Source organism: Heterocephalus glaber, unplaced genomic scaffold, assembly GCF_053883595.1.
Source record: "Heterocephalus glaber isolate CG9 unplaced genomic scaffold, H.glaber_assembly_v1.0 deba00000331, whole genome shotgun sequence".
Lineage (NCBI taxonomy): Eukaryota > Metazoa > Chordata > Mammalia > Rodentia > Bathyergidae > Heterocephalus > Heterocephalus glaber.
Window position 1 is genome coordinate 24,528,462 of NW_028258142.1, and position 12,288 is coordinate 24,540,749.

Genomic DNA, 12,288 nt, shown 5'->3' on the forward strand with positions numbered 1-12,288 from the left:
GTGAGTAGGTTGGGGTATTTGGCCTCGAATCTCAGCGGCCCTGCCATCAGAAACTGTTGTGTTTGGGGTTGTATGATCCATGTTGCTGAGTCTTGAAATTCTTAGTGAGCTCTTGTTTAAGTTTGTGTGTTCTATGTGACATCAATGGAACAATGGTGCATTTGATGGGGACTTGGAGCCTTGATTCAGTATACCACCATCACCTCTGACCTCCCTGCCTTCCTTGGACAGGCTCTCAGCTGTCTGTTTCCCAGTTCCCAGGTATGACATCGCCTACACAGCCCTATTCCTCCCCTTCTTCCTTCCTCTTGACCACTTTCACCCTCCAGCTGAGTGTTAATGGAGAGGCTTATAACCTGTTATTGCCCCTGGCAGGGCCTGGTAATAGTCTCAGAGAGGGTGGAGGTCAGGAGCATATCGTATAGCACTGAAGGTTAGTGGCAGTCATCCCCGTCCTGGCTGGAAGGGACCCGCTGGATCTGGCAGGTGGCTCAGCTGGGGCCTCTTGCTTCCCCCCCCAGATCAGACACTGAGCATGTCCGGTACAGAAATTACAATCCTTTGGGAGTTGTCCATCTGCAGGATGTGGAGGATCCAGGGCTATGTGAAGAGGAGTTTGGTTTACCCCTCTCTGGCTAGGGCATTGTATTTTCACCCCAGACCCAGCTAATAATGAAGCAGAGGTCCTTAGGTTTATGGGAAAACAATATTAGGAAATAGAACATGGTATTTGTTAGTGATTTGTGGTTTTGGGGTAAAGGATATCCAATATCTCAGCCTTACTCAGTTGAATACTTTTTAGAACGTAACAGAGCCTGCGTTTTTCTATCTGGAAAAAGATATGAATCAGTGGGAAAAGCAACTTTTCCTGTGAATATCACAAACCAGAGAAGTGAAGCAATTATAGTTAAGAAACAGAAAAAAGGAGAGGCATTAGGTTTCATTTTAAAGACACAAAATTTCATCCTTTTAATTTTTTAGTTTCTCCATGACAGACCCAGAGAGGTGAATGTGTGTCAGCCTCTGGCCAGCACAGAGTGACCCAGAAATAGTTATAGGTGTGATTCCTGGGAGCGCCCTTCAAGGCCAAGCAGACCCTTAAGCCCAGGTACAGCATCTTGTCTGGTGTCCAGAATCCCCACTGTGGAAGTCCAGAGCATCAGGGGTAAAGGAAACACACATGTCCAGGCTTTCATTTTGTTTACGAGAAAATTGAGGTCCAGGGAAATGTCCCTTCCATGTGACTAGTACCAAAAATCTTATGGCTCTTTGCCTAAATTAAAGGGGTAATGTTTATTAGAGCTAACAGTGAATATTTAATGAAGTTCTAGTAAACTAAGCACTTCACATACTTTAGCTCCATTTGATCCTCACAAAACCCCTGCGCAGTAAGTATTTCAGGGGAATCAAAAACACACTTGGTTTGTACAAACCCAACTGTGCAATAGCTTCCTGGACGCATCTATAACAAAGAACCACAGACTGAGTGGCTTAAACAGCAGAAAGTTATTTTCTCATAGTTCTGGAGGCTGGAAGCCCAAAAGTCAGTTGTCCATAGGATTGATTCCTTCTGAGGGCTGCGAGGGAGAATCTGTTCCAGGCTTCTCCCTCGGCTTCTTGTTGACTTAGGTTCTTTAGCTTGTAGATAGCCCCCTTCTCCCTGTGTCTCAGCCGGCCTTCCCTCTCTACATGTCCAAATTCTCGCTTTTTATAAGGACACTAGGCGAAGGTGAGATAGAAGACATTAGCTTCCTTTTCGCTGCCATTAGACTATGTTCCTACATGACTTCCGAAGTGTGAGAATCTCATTCTGGGAGTGTAATTATAATATTTTAGCCTGGCCCTGAAGGCAAGGTCACCACTTCTTCTCAGTGGACTGGAGAATCTTTGTGTGGTGAAAGGGGTTATATTGATCTATTGCTAAACTAACTGACATAAGGGGTTTTCAAGAGTATCTCTGACCAAGGGATTCCTTCCTTAGGGATTGGCTTTAGAATTCAGTCCTCGTAAAATTGCAAATGCCACTGTCCCATTATAGAAAGGGTGATTCCCCCCACTTAAACACAGAGGGATTAAATTCCTTCCTGAAGGTCACATAGATAGTATATGGTAAGTTGGGATGTTAGCCATTGAGTCTAGATCAAGACTCCAAAATCTGTCCTATTTTCCATAATTTGCCACTGGATTAAGGGGAAATTAAATGTTGTATTTCACCCCAATCTCTAGGACTAAGCTCCTAGAGTCTGAGGAGAGGCTGGGGTGGGATATGGAAGAAGCTGCTTTACCCCTAGAAGGAAGGATATTTGTTCTTTATTCAAACTTTCTTTGTTTCCAGAGAGGATTATCTGTATAGAAGCCCAATTTGGGATTCTTTCTCATATTCCTCCTTCTTGCTTGGGTTTTAGACACGGTCATTTGAAATAGTAGAAAAAATTGTCCTGTTCCACAGAAAGCAATATTGAAAAGGATTCTGGGGAGCAATATTTTCTCCACAGATCAGTTCTTGGAAGAAGTTCCTGTGAAACCTACGATTTCTTTTTTCTTTTCTTTTCGTCATCTTCTTTTTTTTTTTTTTTTTTTTTTTTTTTTGTACTGGGGATCGAACTCAGGACCTTGCTCTTGTGAGAAACCTGCCATTTCTAATCTTGTGCTAATGTGAGAATAGGTGTCAAGGAGAAATAGTCACTCAACCAAGAGCTTGACTTGAAGGTGAGGTGGCCAGACAAAGGTCAGGGGAAGAGGTACCACAGCAAGACCATACCAGAAGAGGCACTAGGAAGAATTAAACCAAGAGGTAAAAGATGGAAACTTTGGCATATATGTTACAGGAAGGTTTGGGATACTGATTTTCAGGGTCAAGTCCATTTTATTGATCTCCACATAGTGTTTTCCTAAGGAATAAATCAGACAAAATGCTAATACAGTTTCTGATTTTCTGTTCTTTATTTCCAGTTCATTGAAAAGTTAGTGAGTATGAACATTTAAGAAAGGCCTCTAAATTTAAATGAATGATGAAACACCTAATATCCATATAAGAAACATTTATTGAATCTTCTCACATATGCTGACCCTGCTGGAATCCACAGTGCTCACCCTGTATTTGTGATTCCTTTTCAACATATGTGCTTGGAATTCAAAGGAAATAGAATTGGCAGGGGATTGATTTCTCACCTTTTCAAAACTGCAAGAGAGAAGGGCCTAGAGTGTCTGACTTAGGGGGCTGGGTATGAACCCAGCAGGCTAGACCCATCCAGAGGCAAAATAGCCAGGAAACCTGCCCTTCCCTTCCCTTAAGAACAGCCCTATTTTCACTCCGTTTGTTCTGGGGATGCTGAGGGCTGCTCTACTGCCATAAGCCATTCTCTCCCCAAGATGATGGGATCCCAAGATGCAGTGGAATAAAGCTTTCACTTTAATGTCAGAGAACTGAGTACAAATCTAGACTCCATCACTACAATTTCTGCTCCCCCAATCCCGTACCCGGGATCAAACTCAGGACCTTGCATTTGCGAGGCAGGCACAGTACCACTGAGCTAAATCCCTGGCCCCACCACTGCGATTTCTGACCTCTGATAAGTGATTTAGACTTGCTCAGACTCAGTTTCCTCATCTGTGAAGGTAGGCACTTAATAATGCCTTCACCTTAGAGTGGTTGTGAAAATGATAGGAAATAATGCATATGTAGTCTTTGGCACATCATGAGGGCTCAAACCTGCTGTCTGTTGCAGTAGTGGTGATTATGACAGCTTCTGTGAGACTAGGTAGGGATAGTGCTTGTGCTTGGGCTCTGCACTGAAGATGACTCCAGACCACAGGCTGACGGGAATTCCTTAGCTGGGCCAGGGGAGCAGGGAGAGGCCAGGACAGGTCCTCTGGTACCAACCTGGTTGTTATTCATCCTTGATCCTTGGCCAAGGGAGTGCTAGTCACTTTGAAAGAGCATTGTAGACTCAGGAAATACAAAAAATATGCAGAAAACAGCCTGGGTCAGACTTGGTACTCTTGAAGATCATTAGCCTTTGTCATATCTCAGAAGCCATGTGAATTAACAGAGTGATGTCTCTCAGTCTGGGTGAAAGTGCAGATCACATTCCCTTTGGGGCCATGACAGCAGTGACTAACAATGGTAACCTGTCTTTATGGAGGGAGACTAGGGCTGCAGACACATTGCCTTTAGGGACTGTCCCAGGGGCATGTGTATCAGGCCCCTTGGAAAATCCTAGTGCAGGATGTAGAGTGGTATTTTCCTGTGGTTTCAGAATCAGCTTCTAGGATCCATTGGTGATGACAGGTTTTAAAGAATATTGCAAACAAATGGATGTCAGGATGTCCCAATAAATGATCCACCAACAAATGGCCAAGTGATTGCTTCTTACCCAACCCTGCAGCCCTGTCCTCACAATCCCCCTCCTCAGTCAGCATGAGAAAAGTACTAAACCAAGAGGCAACAGGGAGAGAAGAAGCAGCAGGGAGAGAAGAATCAGTAGGAATTGGGGGATTATTGGTCCCCTGGAGGCTGCTGGGATTCTCTTCTCTCTTCGGGGAATGGACAAAGGAGATGGAGATCTTAGAAATCCCTCATGGAAATTGTGGATGTTTGAAGAAAGGGAAGCCTTTCTCATTTTCTTATTGCCCACATGCATGCAGCATGATGATCCTGTCCCTGTGTATAACTGAAGAAGGGAGAAGAGACTTGGGGCAAGAAGGCAGGATGGCAAAGAAGAAGTGAAAGCAAGGGTCCCTGAATGCCTATGGTTTGGTGATGAAGTTGCACAAATTGCTTGTGGTCCAACATGCATGGTGGGAGCTGGCTGGGCTTGAGTTGTTTATACCCAACTAGAGACAGGAGCTGGCTGGGATGGATGCCAAGTCAAGGACTCATTTTTTCACCAGAATTCCCTCAGCAATTCCCACACATGCCCAAACAGAAGCCTGTAGCATTAGACATGAGTGTGAGTCAGTGTCAATGAAGAAAAGACCCTGACGGCTCCAGGTAAGGAATAGCTGCTTTTCCCTGCCTCCAGGCATCAGAGGAGAGAGGGGTCCAGATCAAAAGGAAAAGAGGAAGGCACAAAACAATCACAGAAGTCAGGGAGGAAGGAATAAGGAATCATGATGCCCTCCTGTCTAAGTCCAAAATACCACAGATGTGAGTTTTAACTCAAACTTTGAGATCATAATGCCGAATGAAATAAATCATACACAGAATATTAAATATCATATGGTTTCTCTTATATGAGAAACCCAAAATATAAAAAATTTAAAGTGAAAAATAAAGAAGAAATAGTAAGAAACAAGGAATAAGGAGGGTAGATTTTGGGGGAAATAGGGACCTGGGCAAAGGGAATCAAAATCACCAAGATTGTATGTATATAGTTTCCCAAATGATTGAAATTATTATGGCTCACAAACATATTATTAAAAATAGATATGCAATTGAAGTTTGGACCTGGATTGGGTAGATGAGAATTTTTAAATAACATCAAAAGGAGTGGGCAGGATTGGGTAGAAGAATTTAGTAAGCTAGGATGTAGCTCAGCAGATGTTGTGGGTTGAATTACATCCCCCAAAATTCATATGTTGAAGCCCTAACCCTAATACTTTGACATGTGGCTTTATTTGGAAATAAATTTTTTGCAGATGTTATTAGATAAGATGAAGTCATACTGGAGTAGGGCAGGCCCCTGATCCAATGTGAGAGGTATTCTTTATAATACTGGGTAAATATTGGAGCTATCCTGCCCCAAGTCAAGGAACTATCAGATGCTAGGAGAGAAGCCTGGATTAGATTTTCCCCTGGCACATTTAGGGAGAGATCTACCGATACTTTTATTTTAGACTTCTGGCCTCCAGAAATGTAGGGCAGTAAAGTTCCACTGTTCTAAGCTACACAGTGTTGTACTTTGTATGGCACCCAAGCAGACCAATACAGCCAGTCTCTGGGGCTGGGAAGTCCTTCAGGGTGGTCCCAGCTGAGTCCAGGGACTAGGTCTTTGAATTCTTCATTGATCAGTATGAGCTGCCGATGGGCTGGGCCACCTCTCCCATCTGAAGGGTATGCAGCAGGATGGGGCAGCTCCCTCTGGTCCAGGGTTATTCCCAGAGAGGTGCTCAACTGAGTCATCAGCAGCCAACTCTCTCTGCCAGGGCCAAGACCAAATTTGGTAAGAGAAGTGAAACCTACATTCCAGGTGTAAAATCCCAAGAGGCACCAAGTTCAGTAATTAAGATAAGTAACATTTTGATGCAAAATTATGAAAAATTAAAGTACAACCACACATGGTCAACATTTTACATGAACAGGAGTGATGGAACTGATATTAGCATTTTGCTGTGAGCCACAGTGTGGTGTGATGGGACATTGCTCTGTGCGCTGGGGAAAGAAGGATCTTGGTCCACAGGAGACATCTGGCTGGTACAGTAGAGCACCTACCATCACCGCTACCCAGGAAGAAGGAGAGCCAGGTTTCAGTTGTAGGTGGTCAGAAGGAGACAGAGGGCTAGGGTTAGGTCATAGGTGGTCAGACTCTACAGCCTGGATGCTTAACCACTGCCCTCTACTGCTTGGAAGTGTCCAGAGGAAGTATTTCTAGGGAAAGGAATGATGGAAAGAAATGAGGAGAGAACCAGGAACAGAGGGAAAAGGTTGGAGTGTGCCTTGTGGGGCACAATCAAATCTACTCTTCATTCTGTGACATGTAAATGCTAATGGGGCTTCTGACAGCCAGGAGCTAGATCATAGTGTTCTGGAGTCTGTGCCTATGAGTATGTGGACGCTTCTGGACTCAGACCAGGGGAGAGGGGAGCTTTCTGTGGTTGCTAAGCAGGTCACTGTGTTGTCATTGACACAGTCAAATCAAGGTCATGATGTCCAAGGACAAGGGTGTATGTTTATCCCTGTCTTTCCATCAATCTGGCCTTTTGAGTGATGTAGAGCTCCTGTCTGGACATGTCTCTAGCTGCTTTAATGACAAATCTGGTAGGTTTTATGTCCTCAGTGCTGGGTGTTTGAACTCGAGGCCGATAGGCTCCAGGCTGGGATAGATGGATGGATGGATGGATGGTCTCTTTACATTGACCTCTGCCCTTCATCCCAAAGACAGGCTCCCCAAGGCCACCTGAGTAATTCACTCCTCTCTTTCCAGACCTTGATTTCCACTCCTCCCCCATACACTGACAGAACCTAAAACAAGAGACAACCTTCCTTCCTCCAAATGTTATAAATTCCCAGCTTAGCAGATTTCAGGCTGATGGCCTCGGCTCCTTTGTCTCTGTAAATGAGGATCTGCACACATGACGGATGGCCCCATGCTCTGGACATACATTTTACCTAACTGGAAGCACCACCACCAACTATTTAACAATATTGTTTCGCAGCCAACTCCTTGAATGGCACTGTCCCTTGGTTGATAGTTTCTAATCAATAAGAATTGTCAGCGGGTGTGCTAGTAACTCCTCGCCTTCCATTGAACGAAGGAATCTGATTCTTGGCTTTGAGCTCCGAGAGCTCCCAGCCTTCTGAATAAACATCGCGTCAAAGGTTATTCTCTGTTCTTCTCGTCAAGCTTAAATTTAGCAAAATTAGGATATGGATTTTCCTTTATTCTCTGTGATCACAAATGTAATGTCAGATTTTTTTTTCCCAGAGAGCTCTCCAACCCACCTCTACTCTGTGTCAAGGTTGTCAGAACCATAATTTATTCATACTTTTGACCTCTGGGGAGGACAATATCCAAAGGGTCAGAGAGCGTTATTGGATGTCAGGATGAAAATTCACTGCTCTGGCTCCCTCTACAACGTTACATTTAATCAGGCCTGTACAAATGTGGCTGAGGCGCTGCCACTGTGATAACCCCTGAAGGACTACCCCTTCCTGATTAGTAATTATGCAATATTTATGCATTTACCTGCATCCTTAATGTGGAAGACAGAGACATGTGGTTTTCTCTGTAAAGAAGTGAGTATCTGTTGTTTCTCTTCCTCTGCTCAGATCACCATGGTGACCTGCCAGAATCTGATGTGAGCTAGAATGGGGGCGAGGGCACCATGGAGCATCCTGCTATGGCCAGGGCCATCTTGTCTGTGTGGTGCCCTTGCATGGTAACTCAGAACTGGCTTATTGTTGAAGGGCTCAGGCACAGCTCCTTTACCCAGACTGTCAAGGCCCGAGCAATTCTCAAAGAGTTAATGATTTTCTGAGAACTGTATGGAAAGGCTGGGGGGGGCGGGGCAGGAGGAACAGTTAATCAATGCTAAATAATAACAGTAGTTATTCTCTAACTCATGGATGGAATAAATCCCTCACTCCTGGCCTGCCTTGGGATTGGGCACCGGGCTTCTAAGGAAGGTAGAGCCTGTCCCAAAGAAGCCAGGAGAGGAACTGGGACCTGGAGTGGGGAGTAGGGTAGAGAAATCACAGGTTGAGGTGGAGCAGTAAAGGTCAAATAAGATGAGGAATGGTGTACAAAGGACCTTCCATGTGACCTTTCTTCCAAATCTTTCTGAGAGTCTTAAACATTCAAGAAATGCTTAGCACAAGGACCTGAGTTCGATCCCCAGTACCCGACCCCCAAAAAAGAAATGCTTGGTGAGAGCATTTCTCCTCATGGAGACTAGGGAAGGATTGGGAGCCTTAGATCCAACTGGACCAGTGCCCGGAGTTAGCAGTGGACAATGAGGGCAGGGGAGCCTGTAGCTCTCAGAGAATGTCACAAAAATCCTCTGGAGGACTTGAGCTTCAAAAGGGCGTGGGTGAGGAATCAAGGAAATGTCACCTTCAGTGGAAGCCTCCCGGTAGACTTTTAGCTTGGTGTGTGGGCTCTGGTAAAATGCACAGTGAATAAGTGCCTTGCCCAATGTTAGAATTATTCTCTTGGTCTGGAGGAGCTAGCACAGGAGGCTGTTTCCTAAGGAAAATCAGGACTGGAGAAGCAGAGTCTCCTGCTTTCTAATGCCCACAGCCTTTGAGTAAGAGCTGGTAGAACTGAAGGCAATTAGTAGTACCTAAAAAGGCAGCCATTGAAAAACAGACCCCTTTGAGAAGTATTTTCTTACATCTTACCTAGAATCTGTAGGTCTTAATTGCCTTGTTTATGTATCAATATAAGACATTTATATTATGGGCTTATTTTTAATTCAAATGTACTTGCTACAGGTGCTGGAAACTGGAGGAGGAGGAGGAGGAAAAAGCTCCTTGCCCTTGTTGCTTGGCATAGCAAGGGTTTTTCTGACAGCTCTCTCTGCTTGCGATGCCCTCTCCCTGTCTCTGTAGGCCAAATCCTACTCCTTCCAGGTCCAAGTCAGATCTACTTCTCCGTAAACATTTGCCTGATCCTCCAGCCAGGGGCCCCGCCTGCCCACTGCAGCTAGAGGCCCCTCTATTCTGGCTTTTGATATTTACTGCAGGGCACAGTGGCTACGTAGTGGGCCTGTAATACTCACAAAGGTTGAGCCCAGGACTTCCACGCTACCTTGATGTTCTAGTCAAGAACTATCTTAGCTTCCTTTCTGCTTCTCCCCACTATTCAAGCACTCACTTTCCTGTGGGAACCATTTTGTTTTTACAGAGCAGTGAGGTTTTACTCCTGCACTCACATTACTGCTCTGAGTGCTGGTAAATAGAGCTGTCCGATAGAACTTCCTGCAATGACGGAAATAATCTCTATCTGTGCTGCCCAATGGGGTAGCAACAACTGTTCCTAAGCACAAAAAAGCAGCTAGCGTGACTGAAGAGCTGATTGTAAAATTTTATGTAATTAATTTAACATTCAATTCAAATAGCTCCATATGGCTAAGACCTCCACTTTGACCACTCAGGCATAGATGCTGAGAAGCAGAGAATCCCATGCCTGGGTGGCTCAGCTCACTCCCTGGCTAAAAGAGCTGCCTCTGCACACATATCCTGAAGGGCATATGACCAAACACACCTCACCAAAATTTCAGCTCTCCTTTCAGACAGGAGAACACAGGAGTTAAAAATCTTGGCATGCCAAGGGTCAACTGTTTTCTTATTTCATCTTCATCACTATTACTTCAGATAAACACATCTCTAGAAGATTCTGGAGCTCCCACAGGGCTTAACATAGTGTTTTTCAAAGGATATTCGTACGATAAATATTGGACTAAGAAATGAGTGAAGAGTTAATAAAACTAAGCAGTGCTTTTTATGAATTTTTTTTAAAACCCAGGTACAACGATTTGAGATGAGGATATCAAGAGATTGGGAAGAATTATTCAGGAAATATTGATGAAAGCTGTCTTCTAGTAAGCAGTGGTCTGCTTCTCTTGCTCCTACAGCACAATGGTCTGGAGACTCCTGGTGATCTTATCCCTATGCTCTATGTTATGGTTTGAATTGGGTCCCATCAAAATATATATTGAAGTCCTAACCCTCAAGTACCTCAAAATGTGAGTTATTTGGAAATAGGGCTATGGCAGATGTAGTTGGTTAAGATGAGGCCATCCTGGAGTAGGGTGGGCCTTAAATCTAGAGGGAATGGTGTCCTTACAAGACAGGGGAGACTTGGGAACAGAGACTGAAACACATGGGGAGGATGTCACATGATGACAGAGGCAGAGAACAGAGTGGTGCAGCTGCAGTCTGAGGACAAGGATTGACGACCACCACCAGAAGTTGAAAAGGCAAGGAAGAGTCCAAACAGAGTCCCGGAGGGAGCATGCTCTGCTGACACCTTGATTTTTGTCCTCCGGCTCCCAAAGCTGTATGAGAGAGCAGATTTCTGCTGTTTTAAGCCACTTCCTTTGTGGCTGCTTGTTACGGTAGCTGTCGGAGACAAAGATAGGCTGGTGTAGGCTGAGATAGTGTGCTGACAAGAGTCCTTACAAGAACCCTACCTGCCCGCCAGTGGGGATGCTTTGGGCTGCACAGTGACTCTGAGGGCACAGAGGAGTTGCAGGCCCAGGTGGAAGCACTGCAGTGGGCAGTGGCCCCTGAAGAAAGTACTTTAAATGGTGCTTCCCCAAATTTTGCAGCCACAAGGAACAGGAGACTTACCGCCATTGAGCCATGTTTCCTTTCTGTGAGATAGGGATCCTCTGCCTTGGGATTTTCCCCTCATTGGTGGAGCTCAGCACAATCCTCCCAACTAGATAGAGATCTTTGCAGGGCTGGAATGCTTCTTCCTCCCGCCTGCCTCAGGTACTCTACATGTATTAGGTGTTCTTTGCACAAAACCCGACAGCTGCGTTAGTCATGTCTGCCTCACTACTATAGACCCAGTGTCTGGGACATACTCGGTGCCCAGCAAGGCTTTACTGAATGAGTAAGAAGTTAATAAATGAAGGCCAAGTACAGAGCTGATGAACCTAGGACAGGCCTGGGCCTATCCCCTACATGTTTGTGGTCACTTCAGGTCAGAATGCATAATGTGCCATGGGAGTGCTGTCCATCCCAGATTGCTCATATCATTTGTATCCCATACAGAAGGAGGGAGCAGCTCAGAAGGACCAGGATGAGCAGGAGGCATGGACTTCTGCTCCTGACCTCAGCTCTGAGCCCTCCATTTTCCATCTGCTAGGTGGTGGAGGAGAGATGAGTCCAGGCTGAGTTCCAAGGATGGTAGTGCACCAGAGCTGCCTGAAAGACAGCTTGGAATTTGGTGAGATTGGGTTTCTTGGTGTTGCATTTTAGAGAAGGTCTGAATTTGTCCAATGCACTTCAAGTGGAAAATGACCAACCAAATGCAATGAAGTGGGCACCTCTATTGAGCTCAAAAAACCCTGAACAGAGACAGGTAAATGGAAAAGGCAGCCTCCTCTTTACAGATGGTTTATCCACCATCACACCCTTTCCCCTTTTTATGAGCAAAATAGTCCAAACATGTTCATGTTTTCATCCTGCAGCCCTGTGCTTACTTGGAAATACATTTCGATCAAATTCGAGCAGGTTTGCCTCATTAGGTTTTTCTGTTCTTCCTTGTCAAGACTTCCCCCTTGACCACCGTGGCATCAATTCCTTGCTTGGCCATCTCAGGGGAGGAGGGGGCAGTGGCGGGGAGGCCTCTTCTGAAAAAGGAAAGGACTAACAAGGAGCTGTCACCCAACGCTGTCATCAGCCTCCTGTAGCCCCACGGAAGCAGAACATTTCATTTAATGAGGACATCAGATTGCAAGTCCTGCTGCTCTGTCCCCCTCGCTCTCCCCACAGCTCGGTGCTCTGAGCCCTGGACCCTTTAGGGAGGTAGAAGTGAATAGCTCCTTCCCTGGATTGAACCTGGGTGGGAAACCAGCGCCTGTGAGCTTGGGTCCCTCTGAACAGAGCTCTTGGCT

General features: G+C 45.3%; 1 long non-coding RNA gene across 1 annotated transcript in view; it reads left to right on the forward strand.

Annotated features, from left to right (window-relative positions):
- The window catches only part of LOC147830061 (uncharacterized), a 111,699-nt gene extending 101,018 nt beyond the window's left edge, over nt 1-10,681 (forward strand). Inside the window, exon 5 of the long non-coding RNA XR_015443374.1 lies at nt 10,188-10,681. This is a non-coding gene — a long non-coding RNA (uncharacterized LOC147830061). The remainder of the gene's footprint in view (nt 1-10,187) is intronic.
- The last annotated feature ends 1,607 nt before the right edge of the window (nt 10,682-12,288 follow it).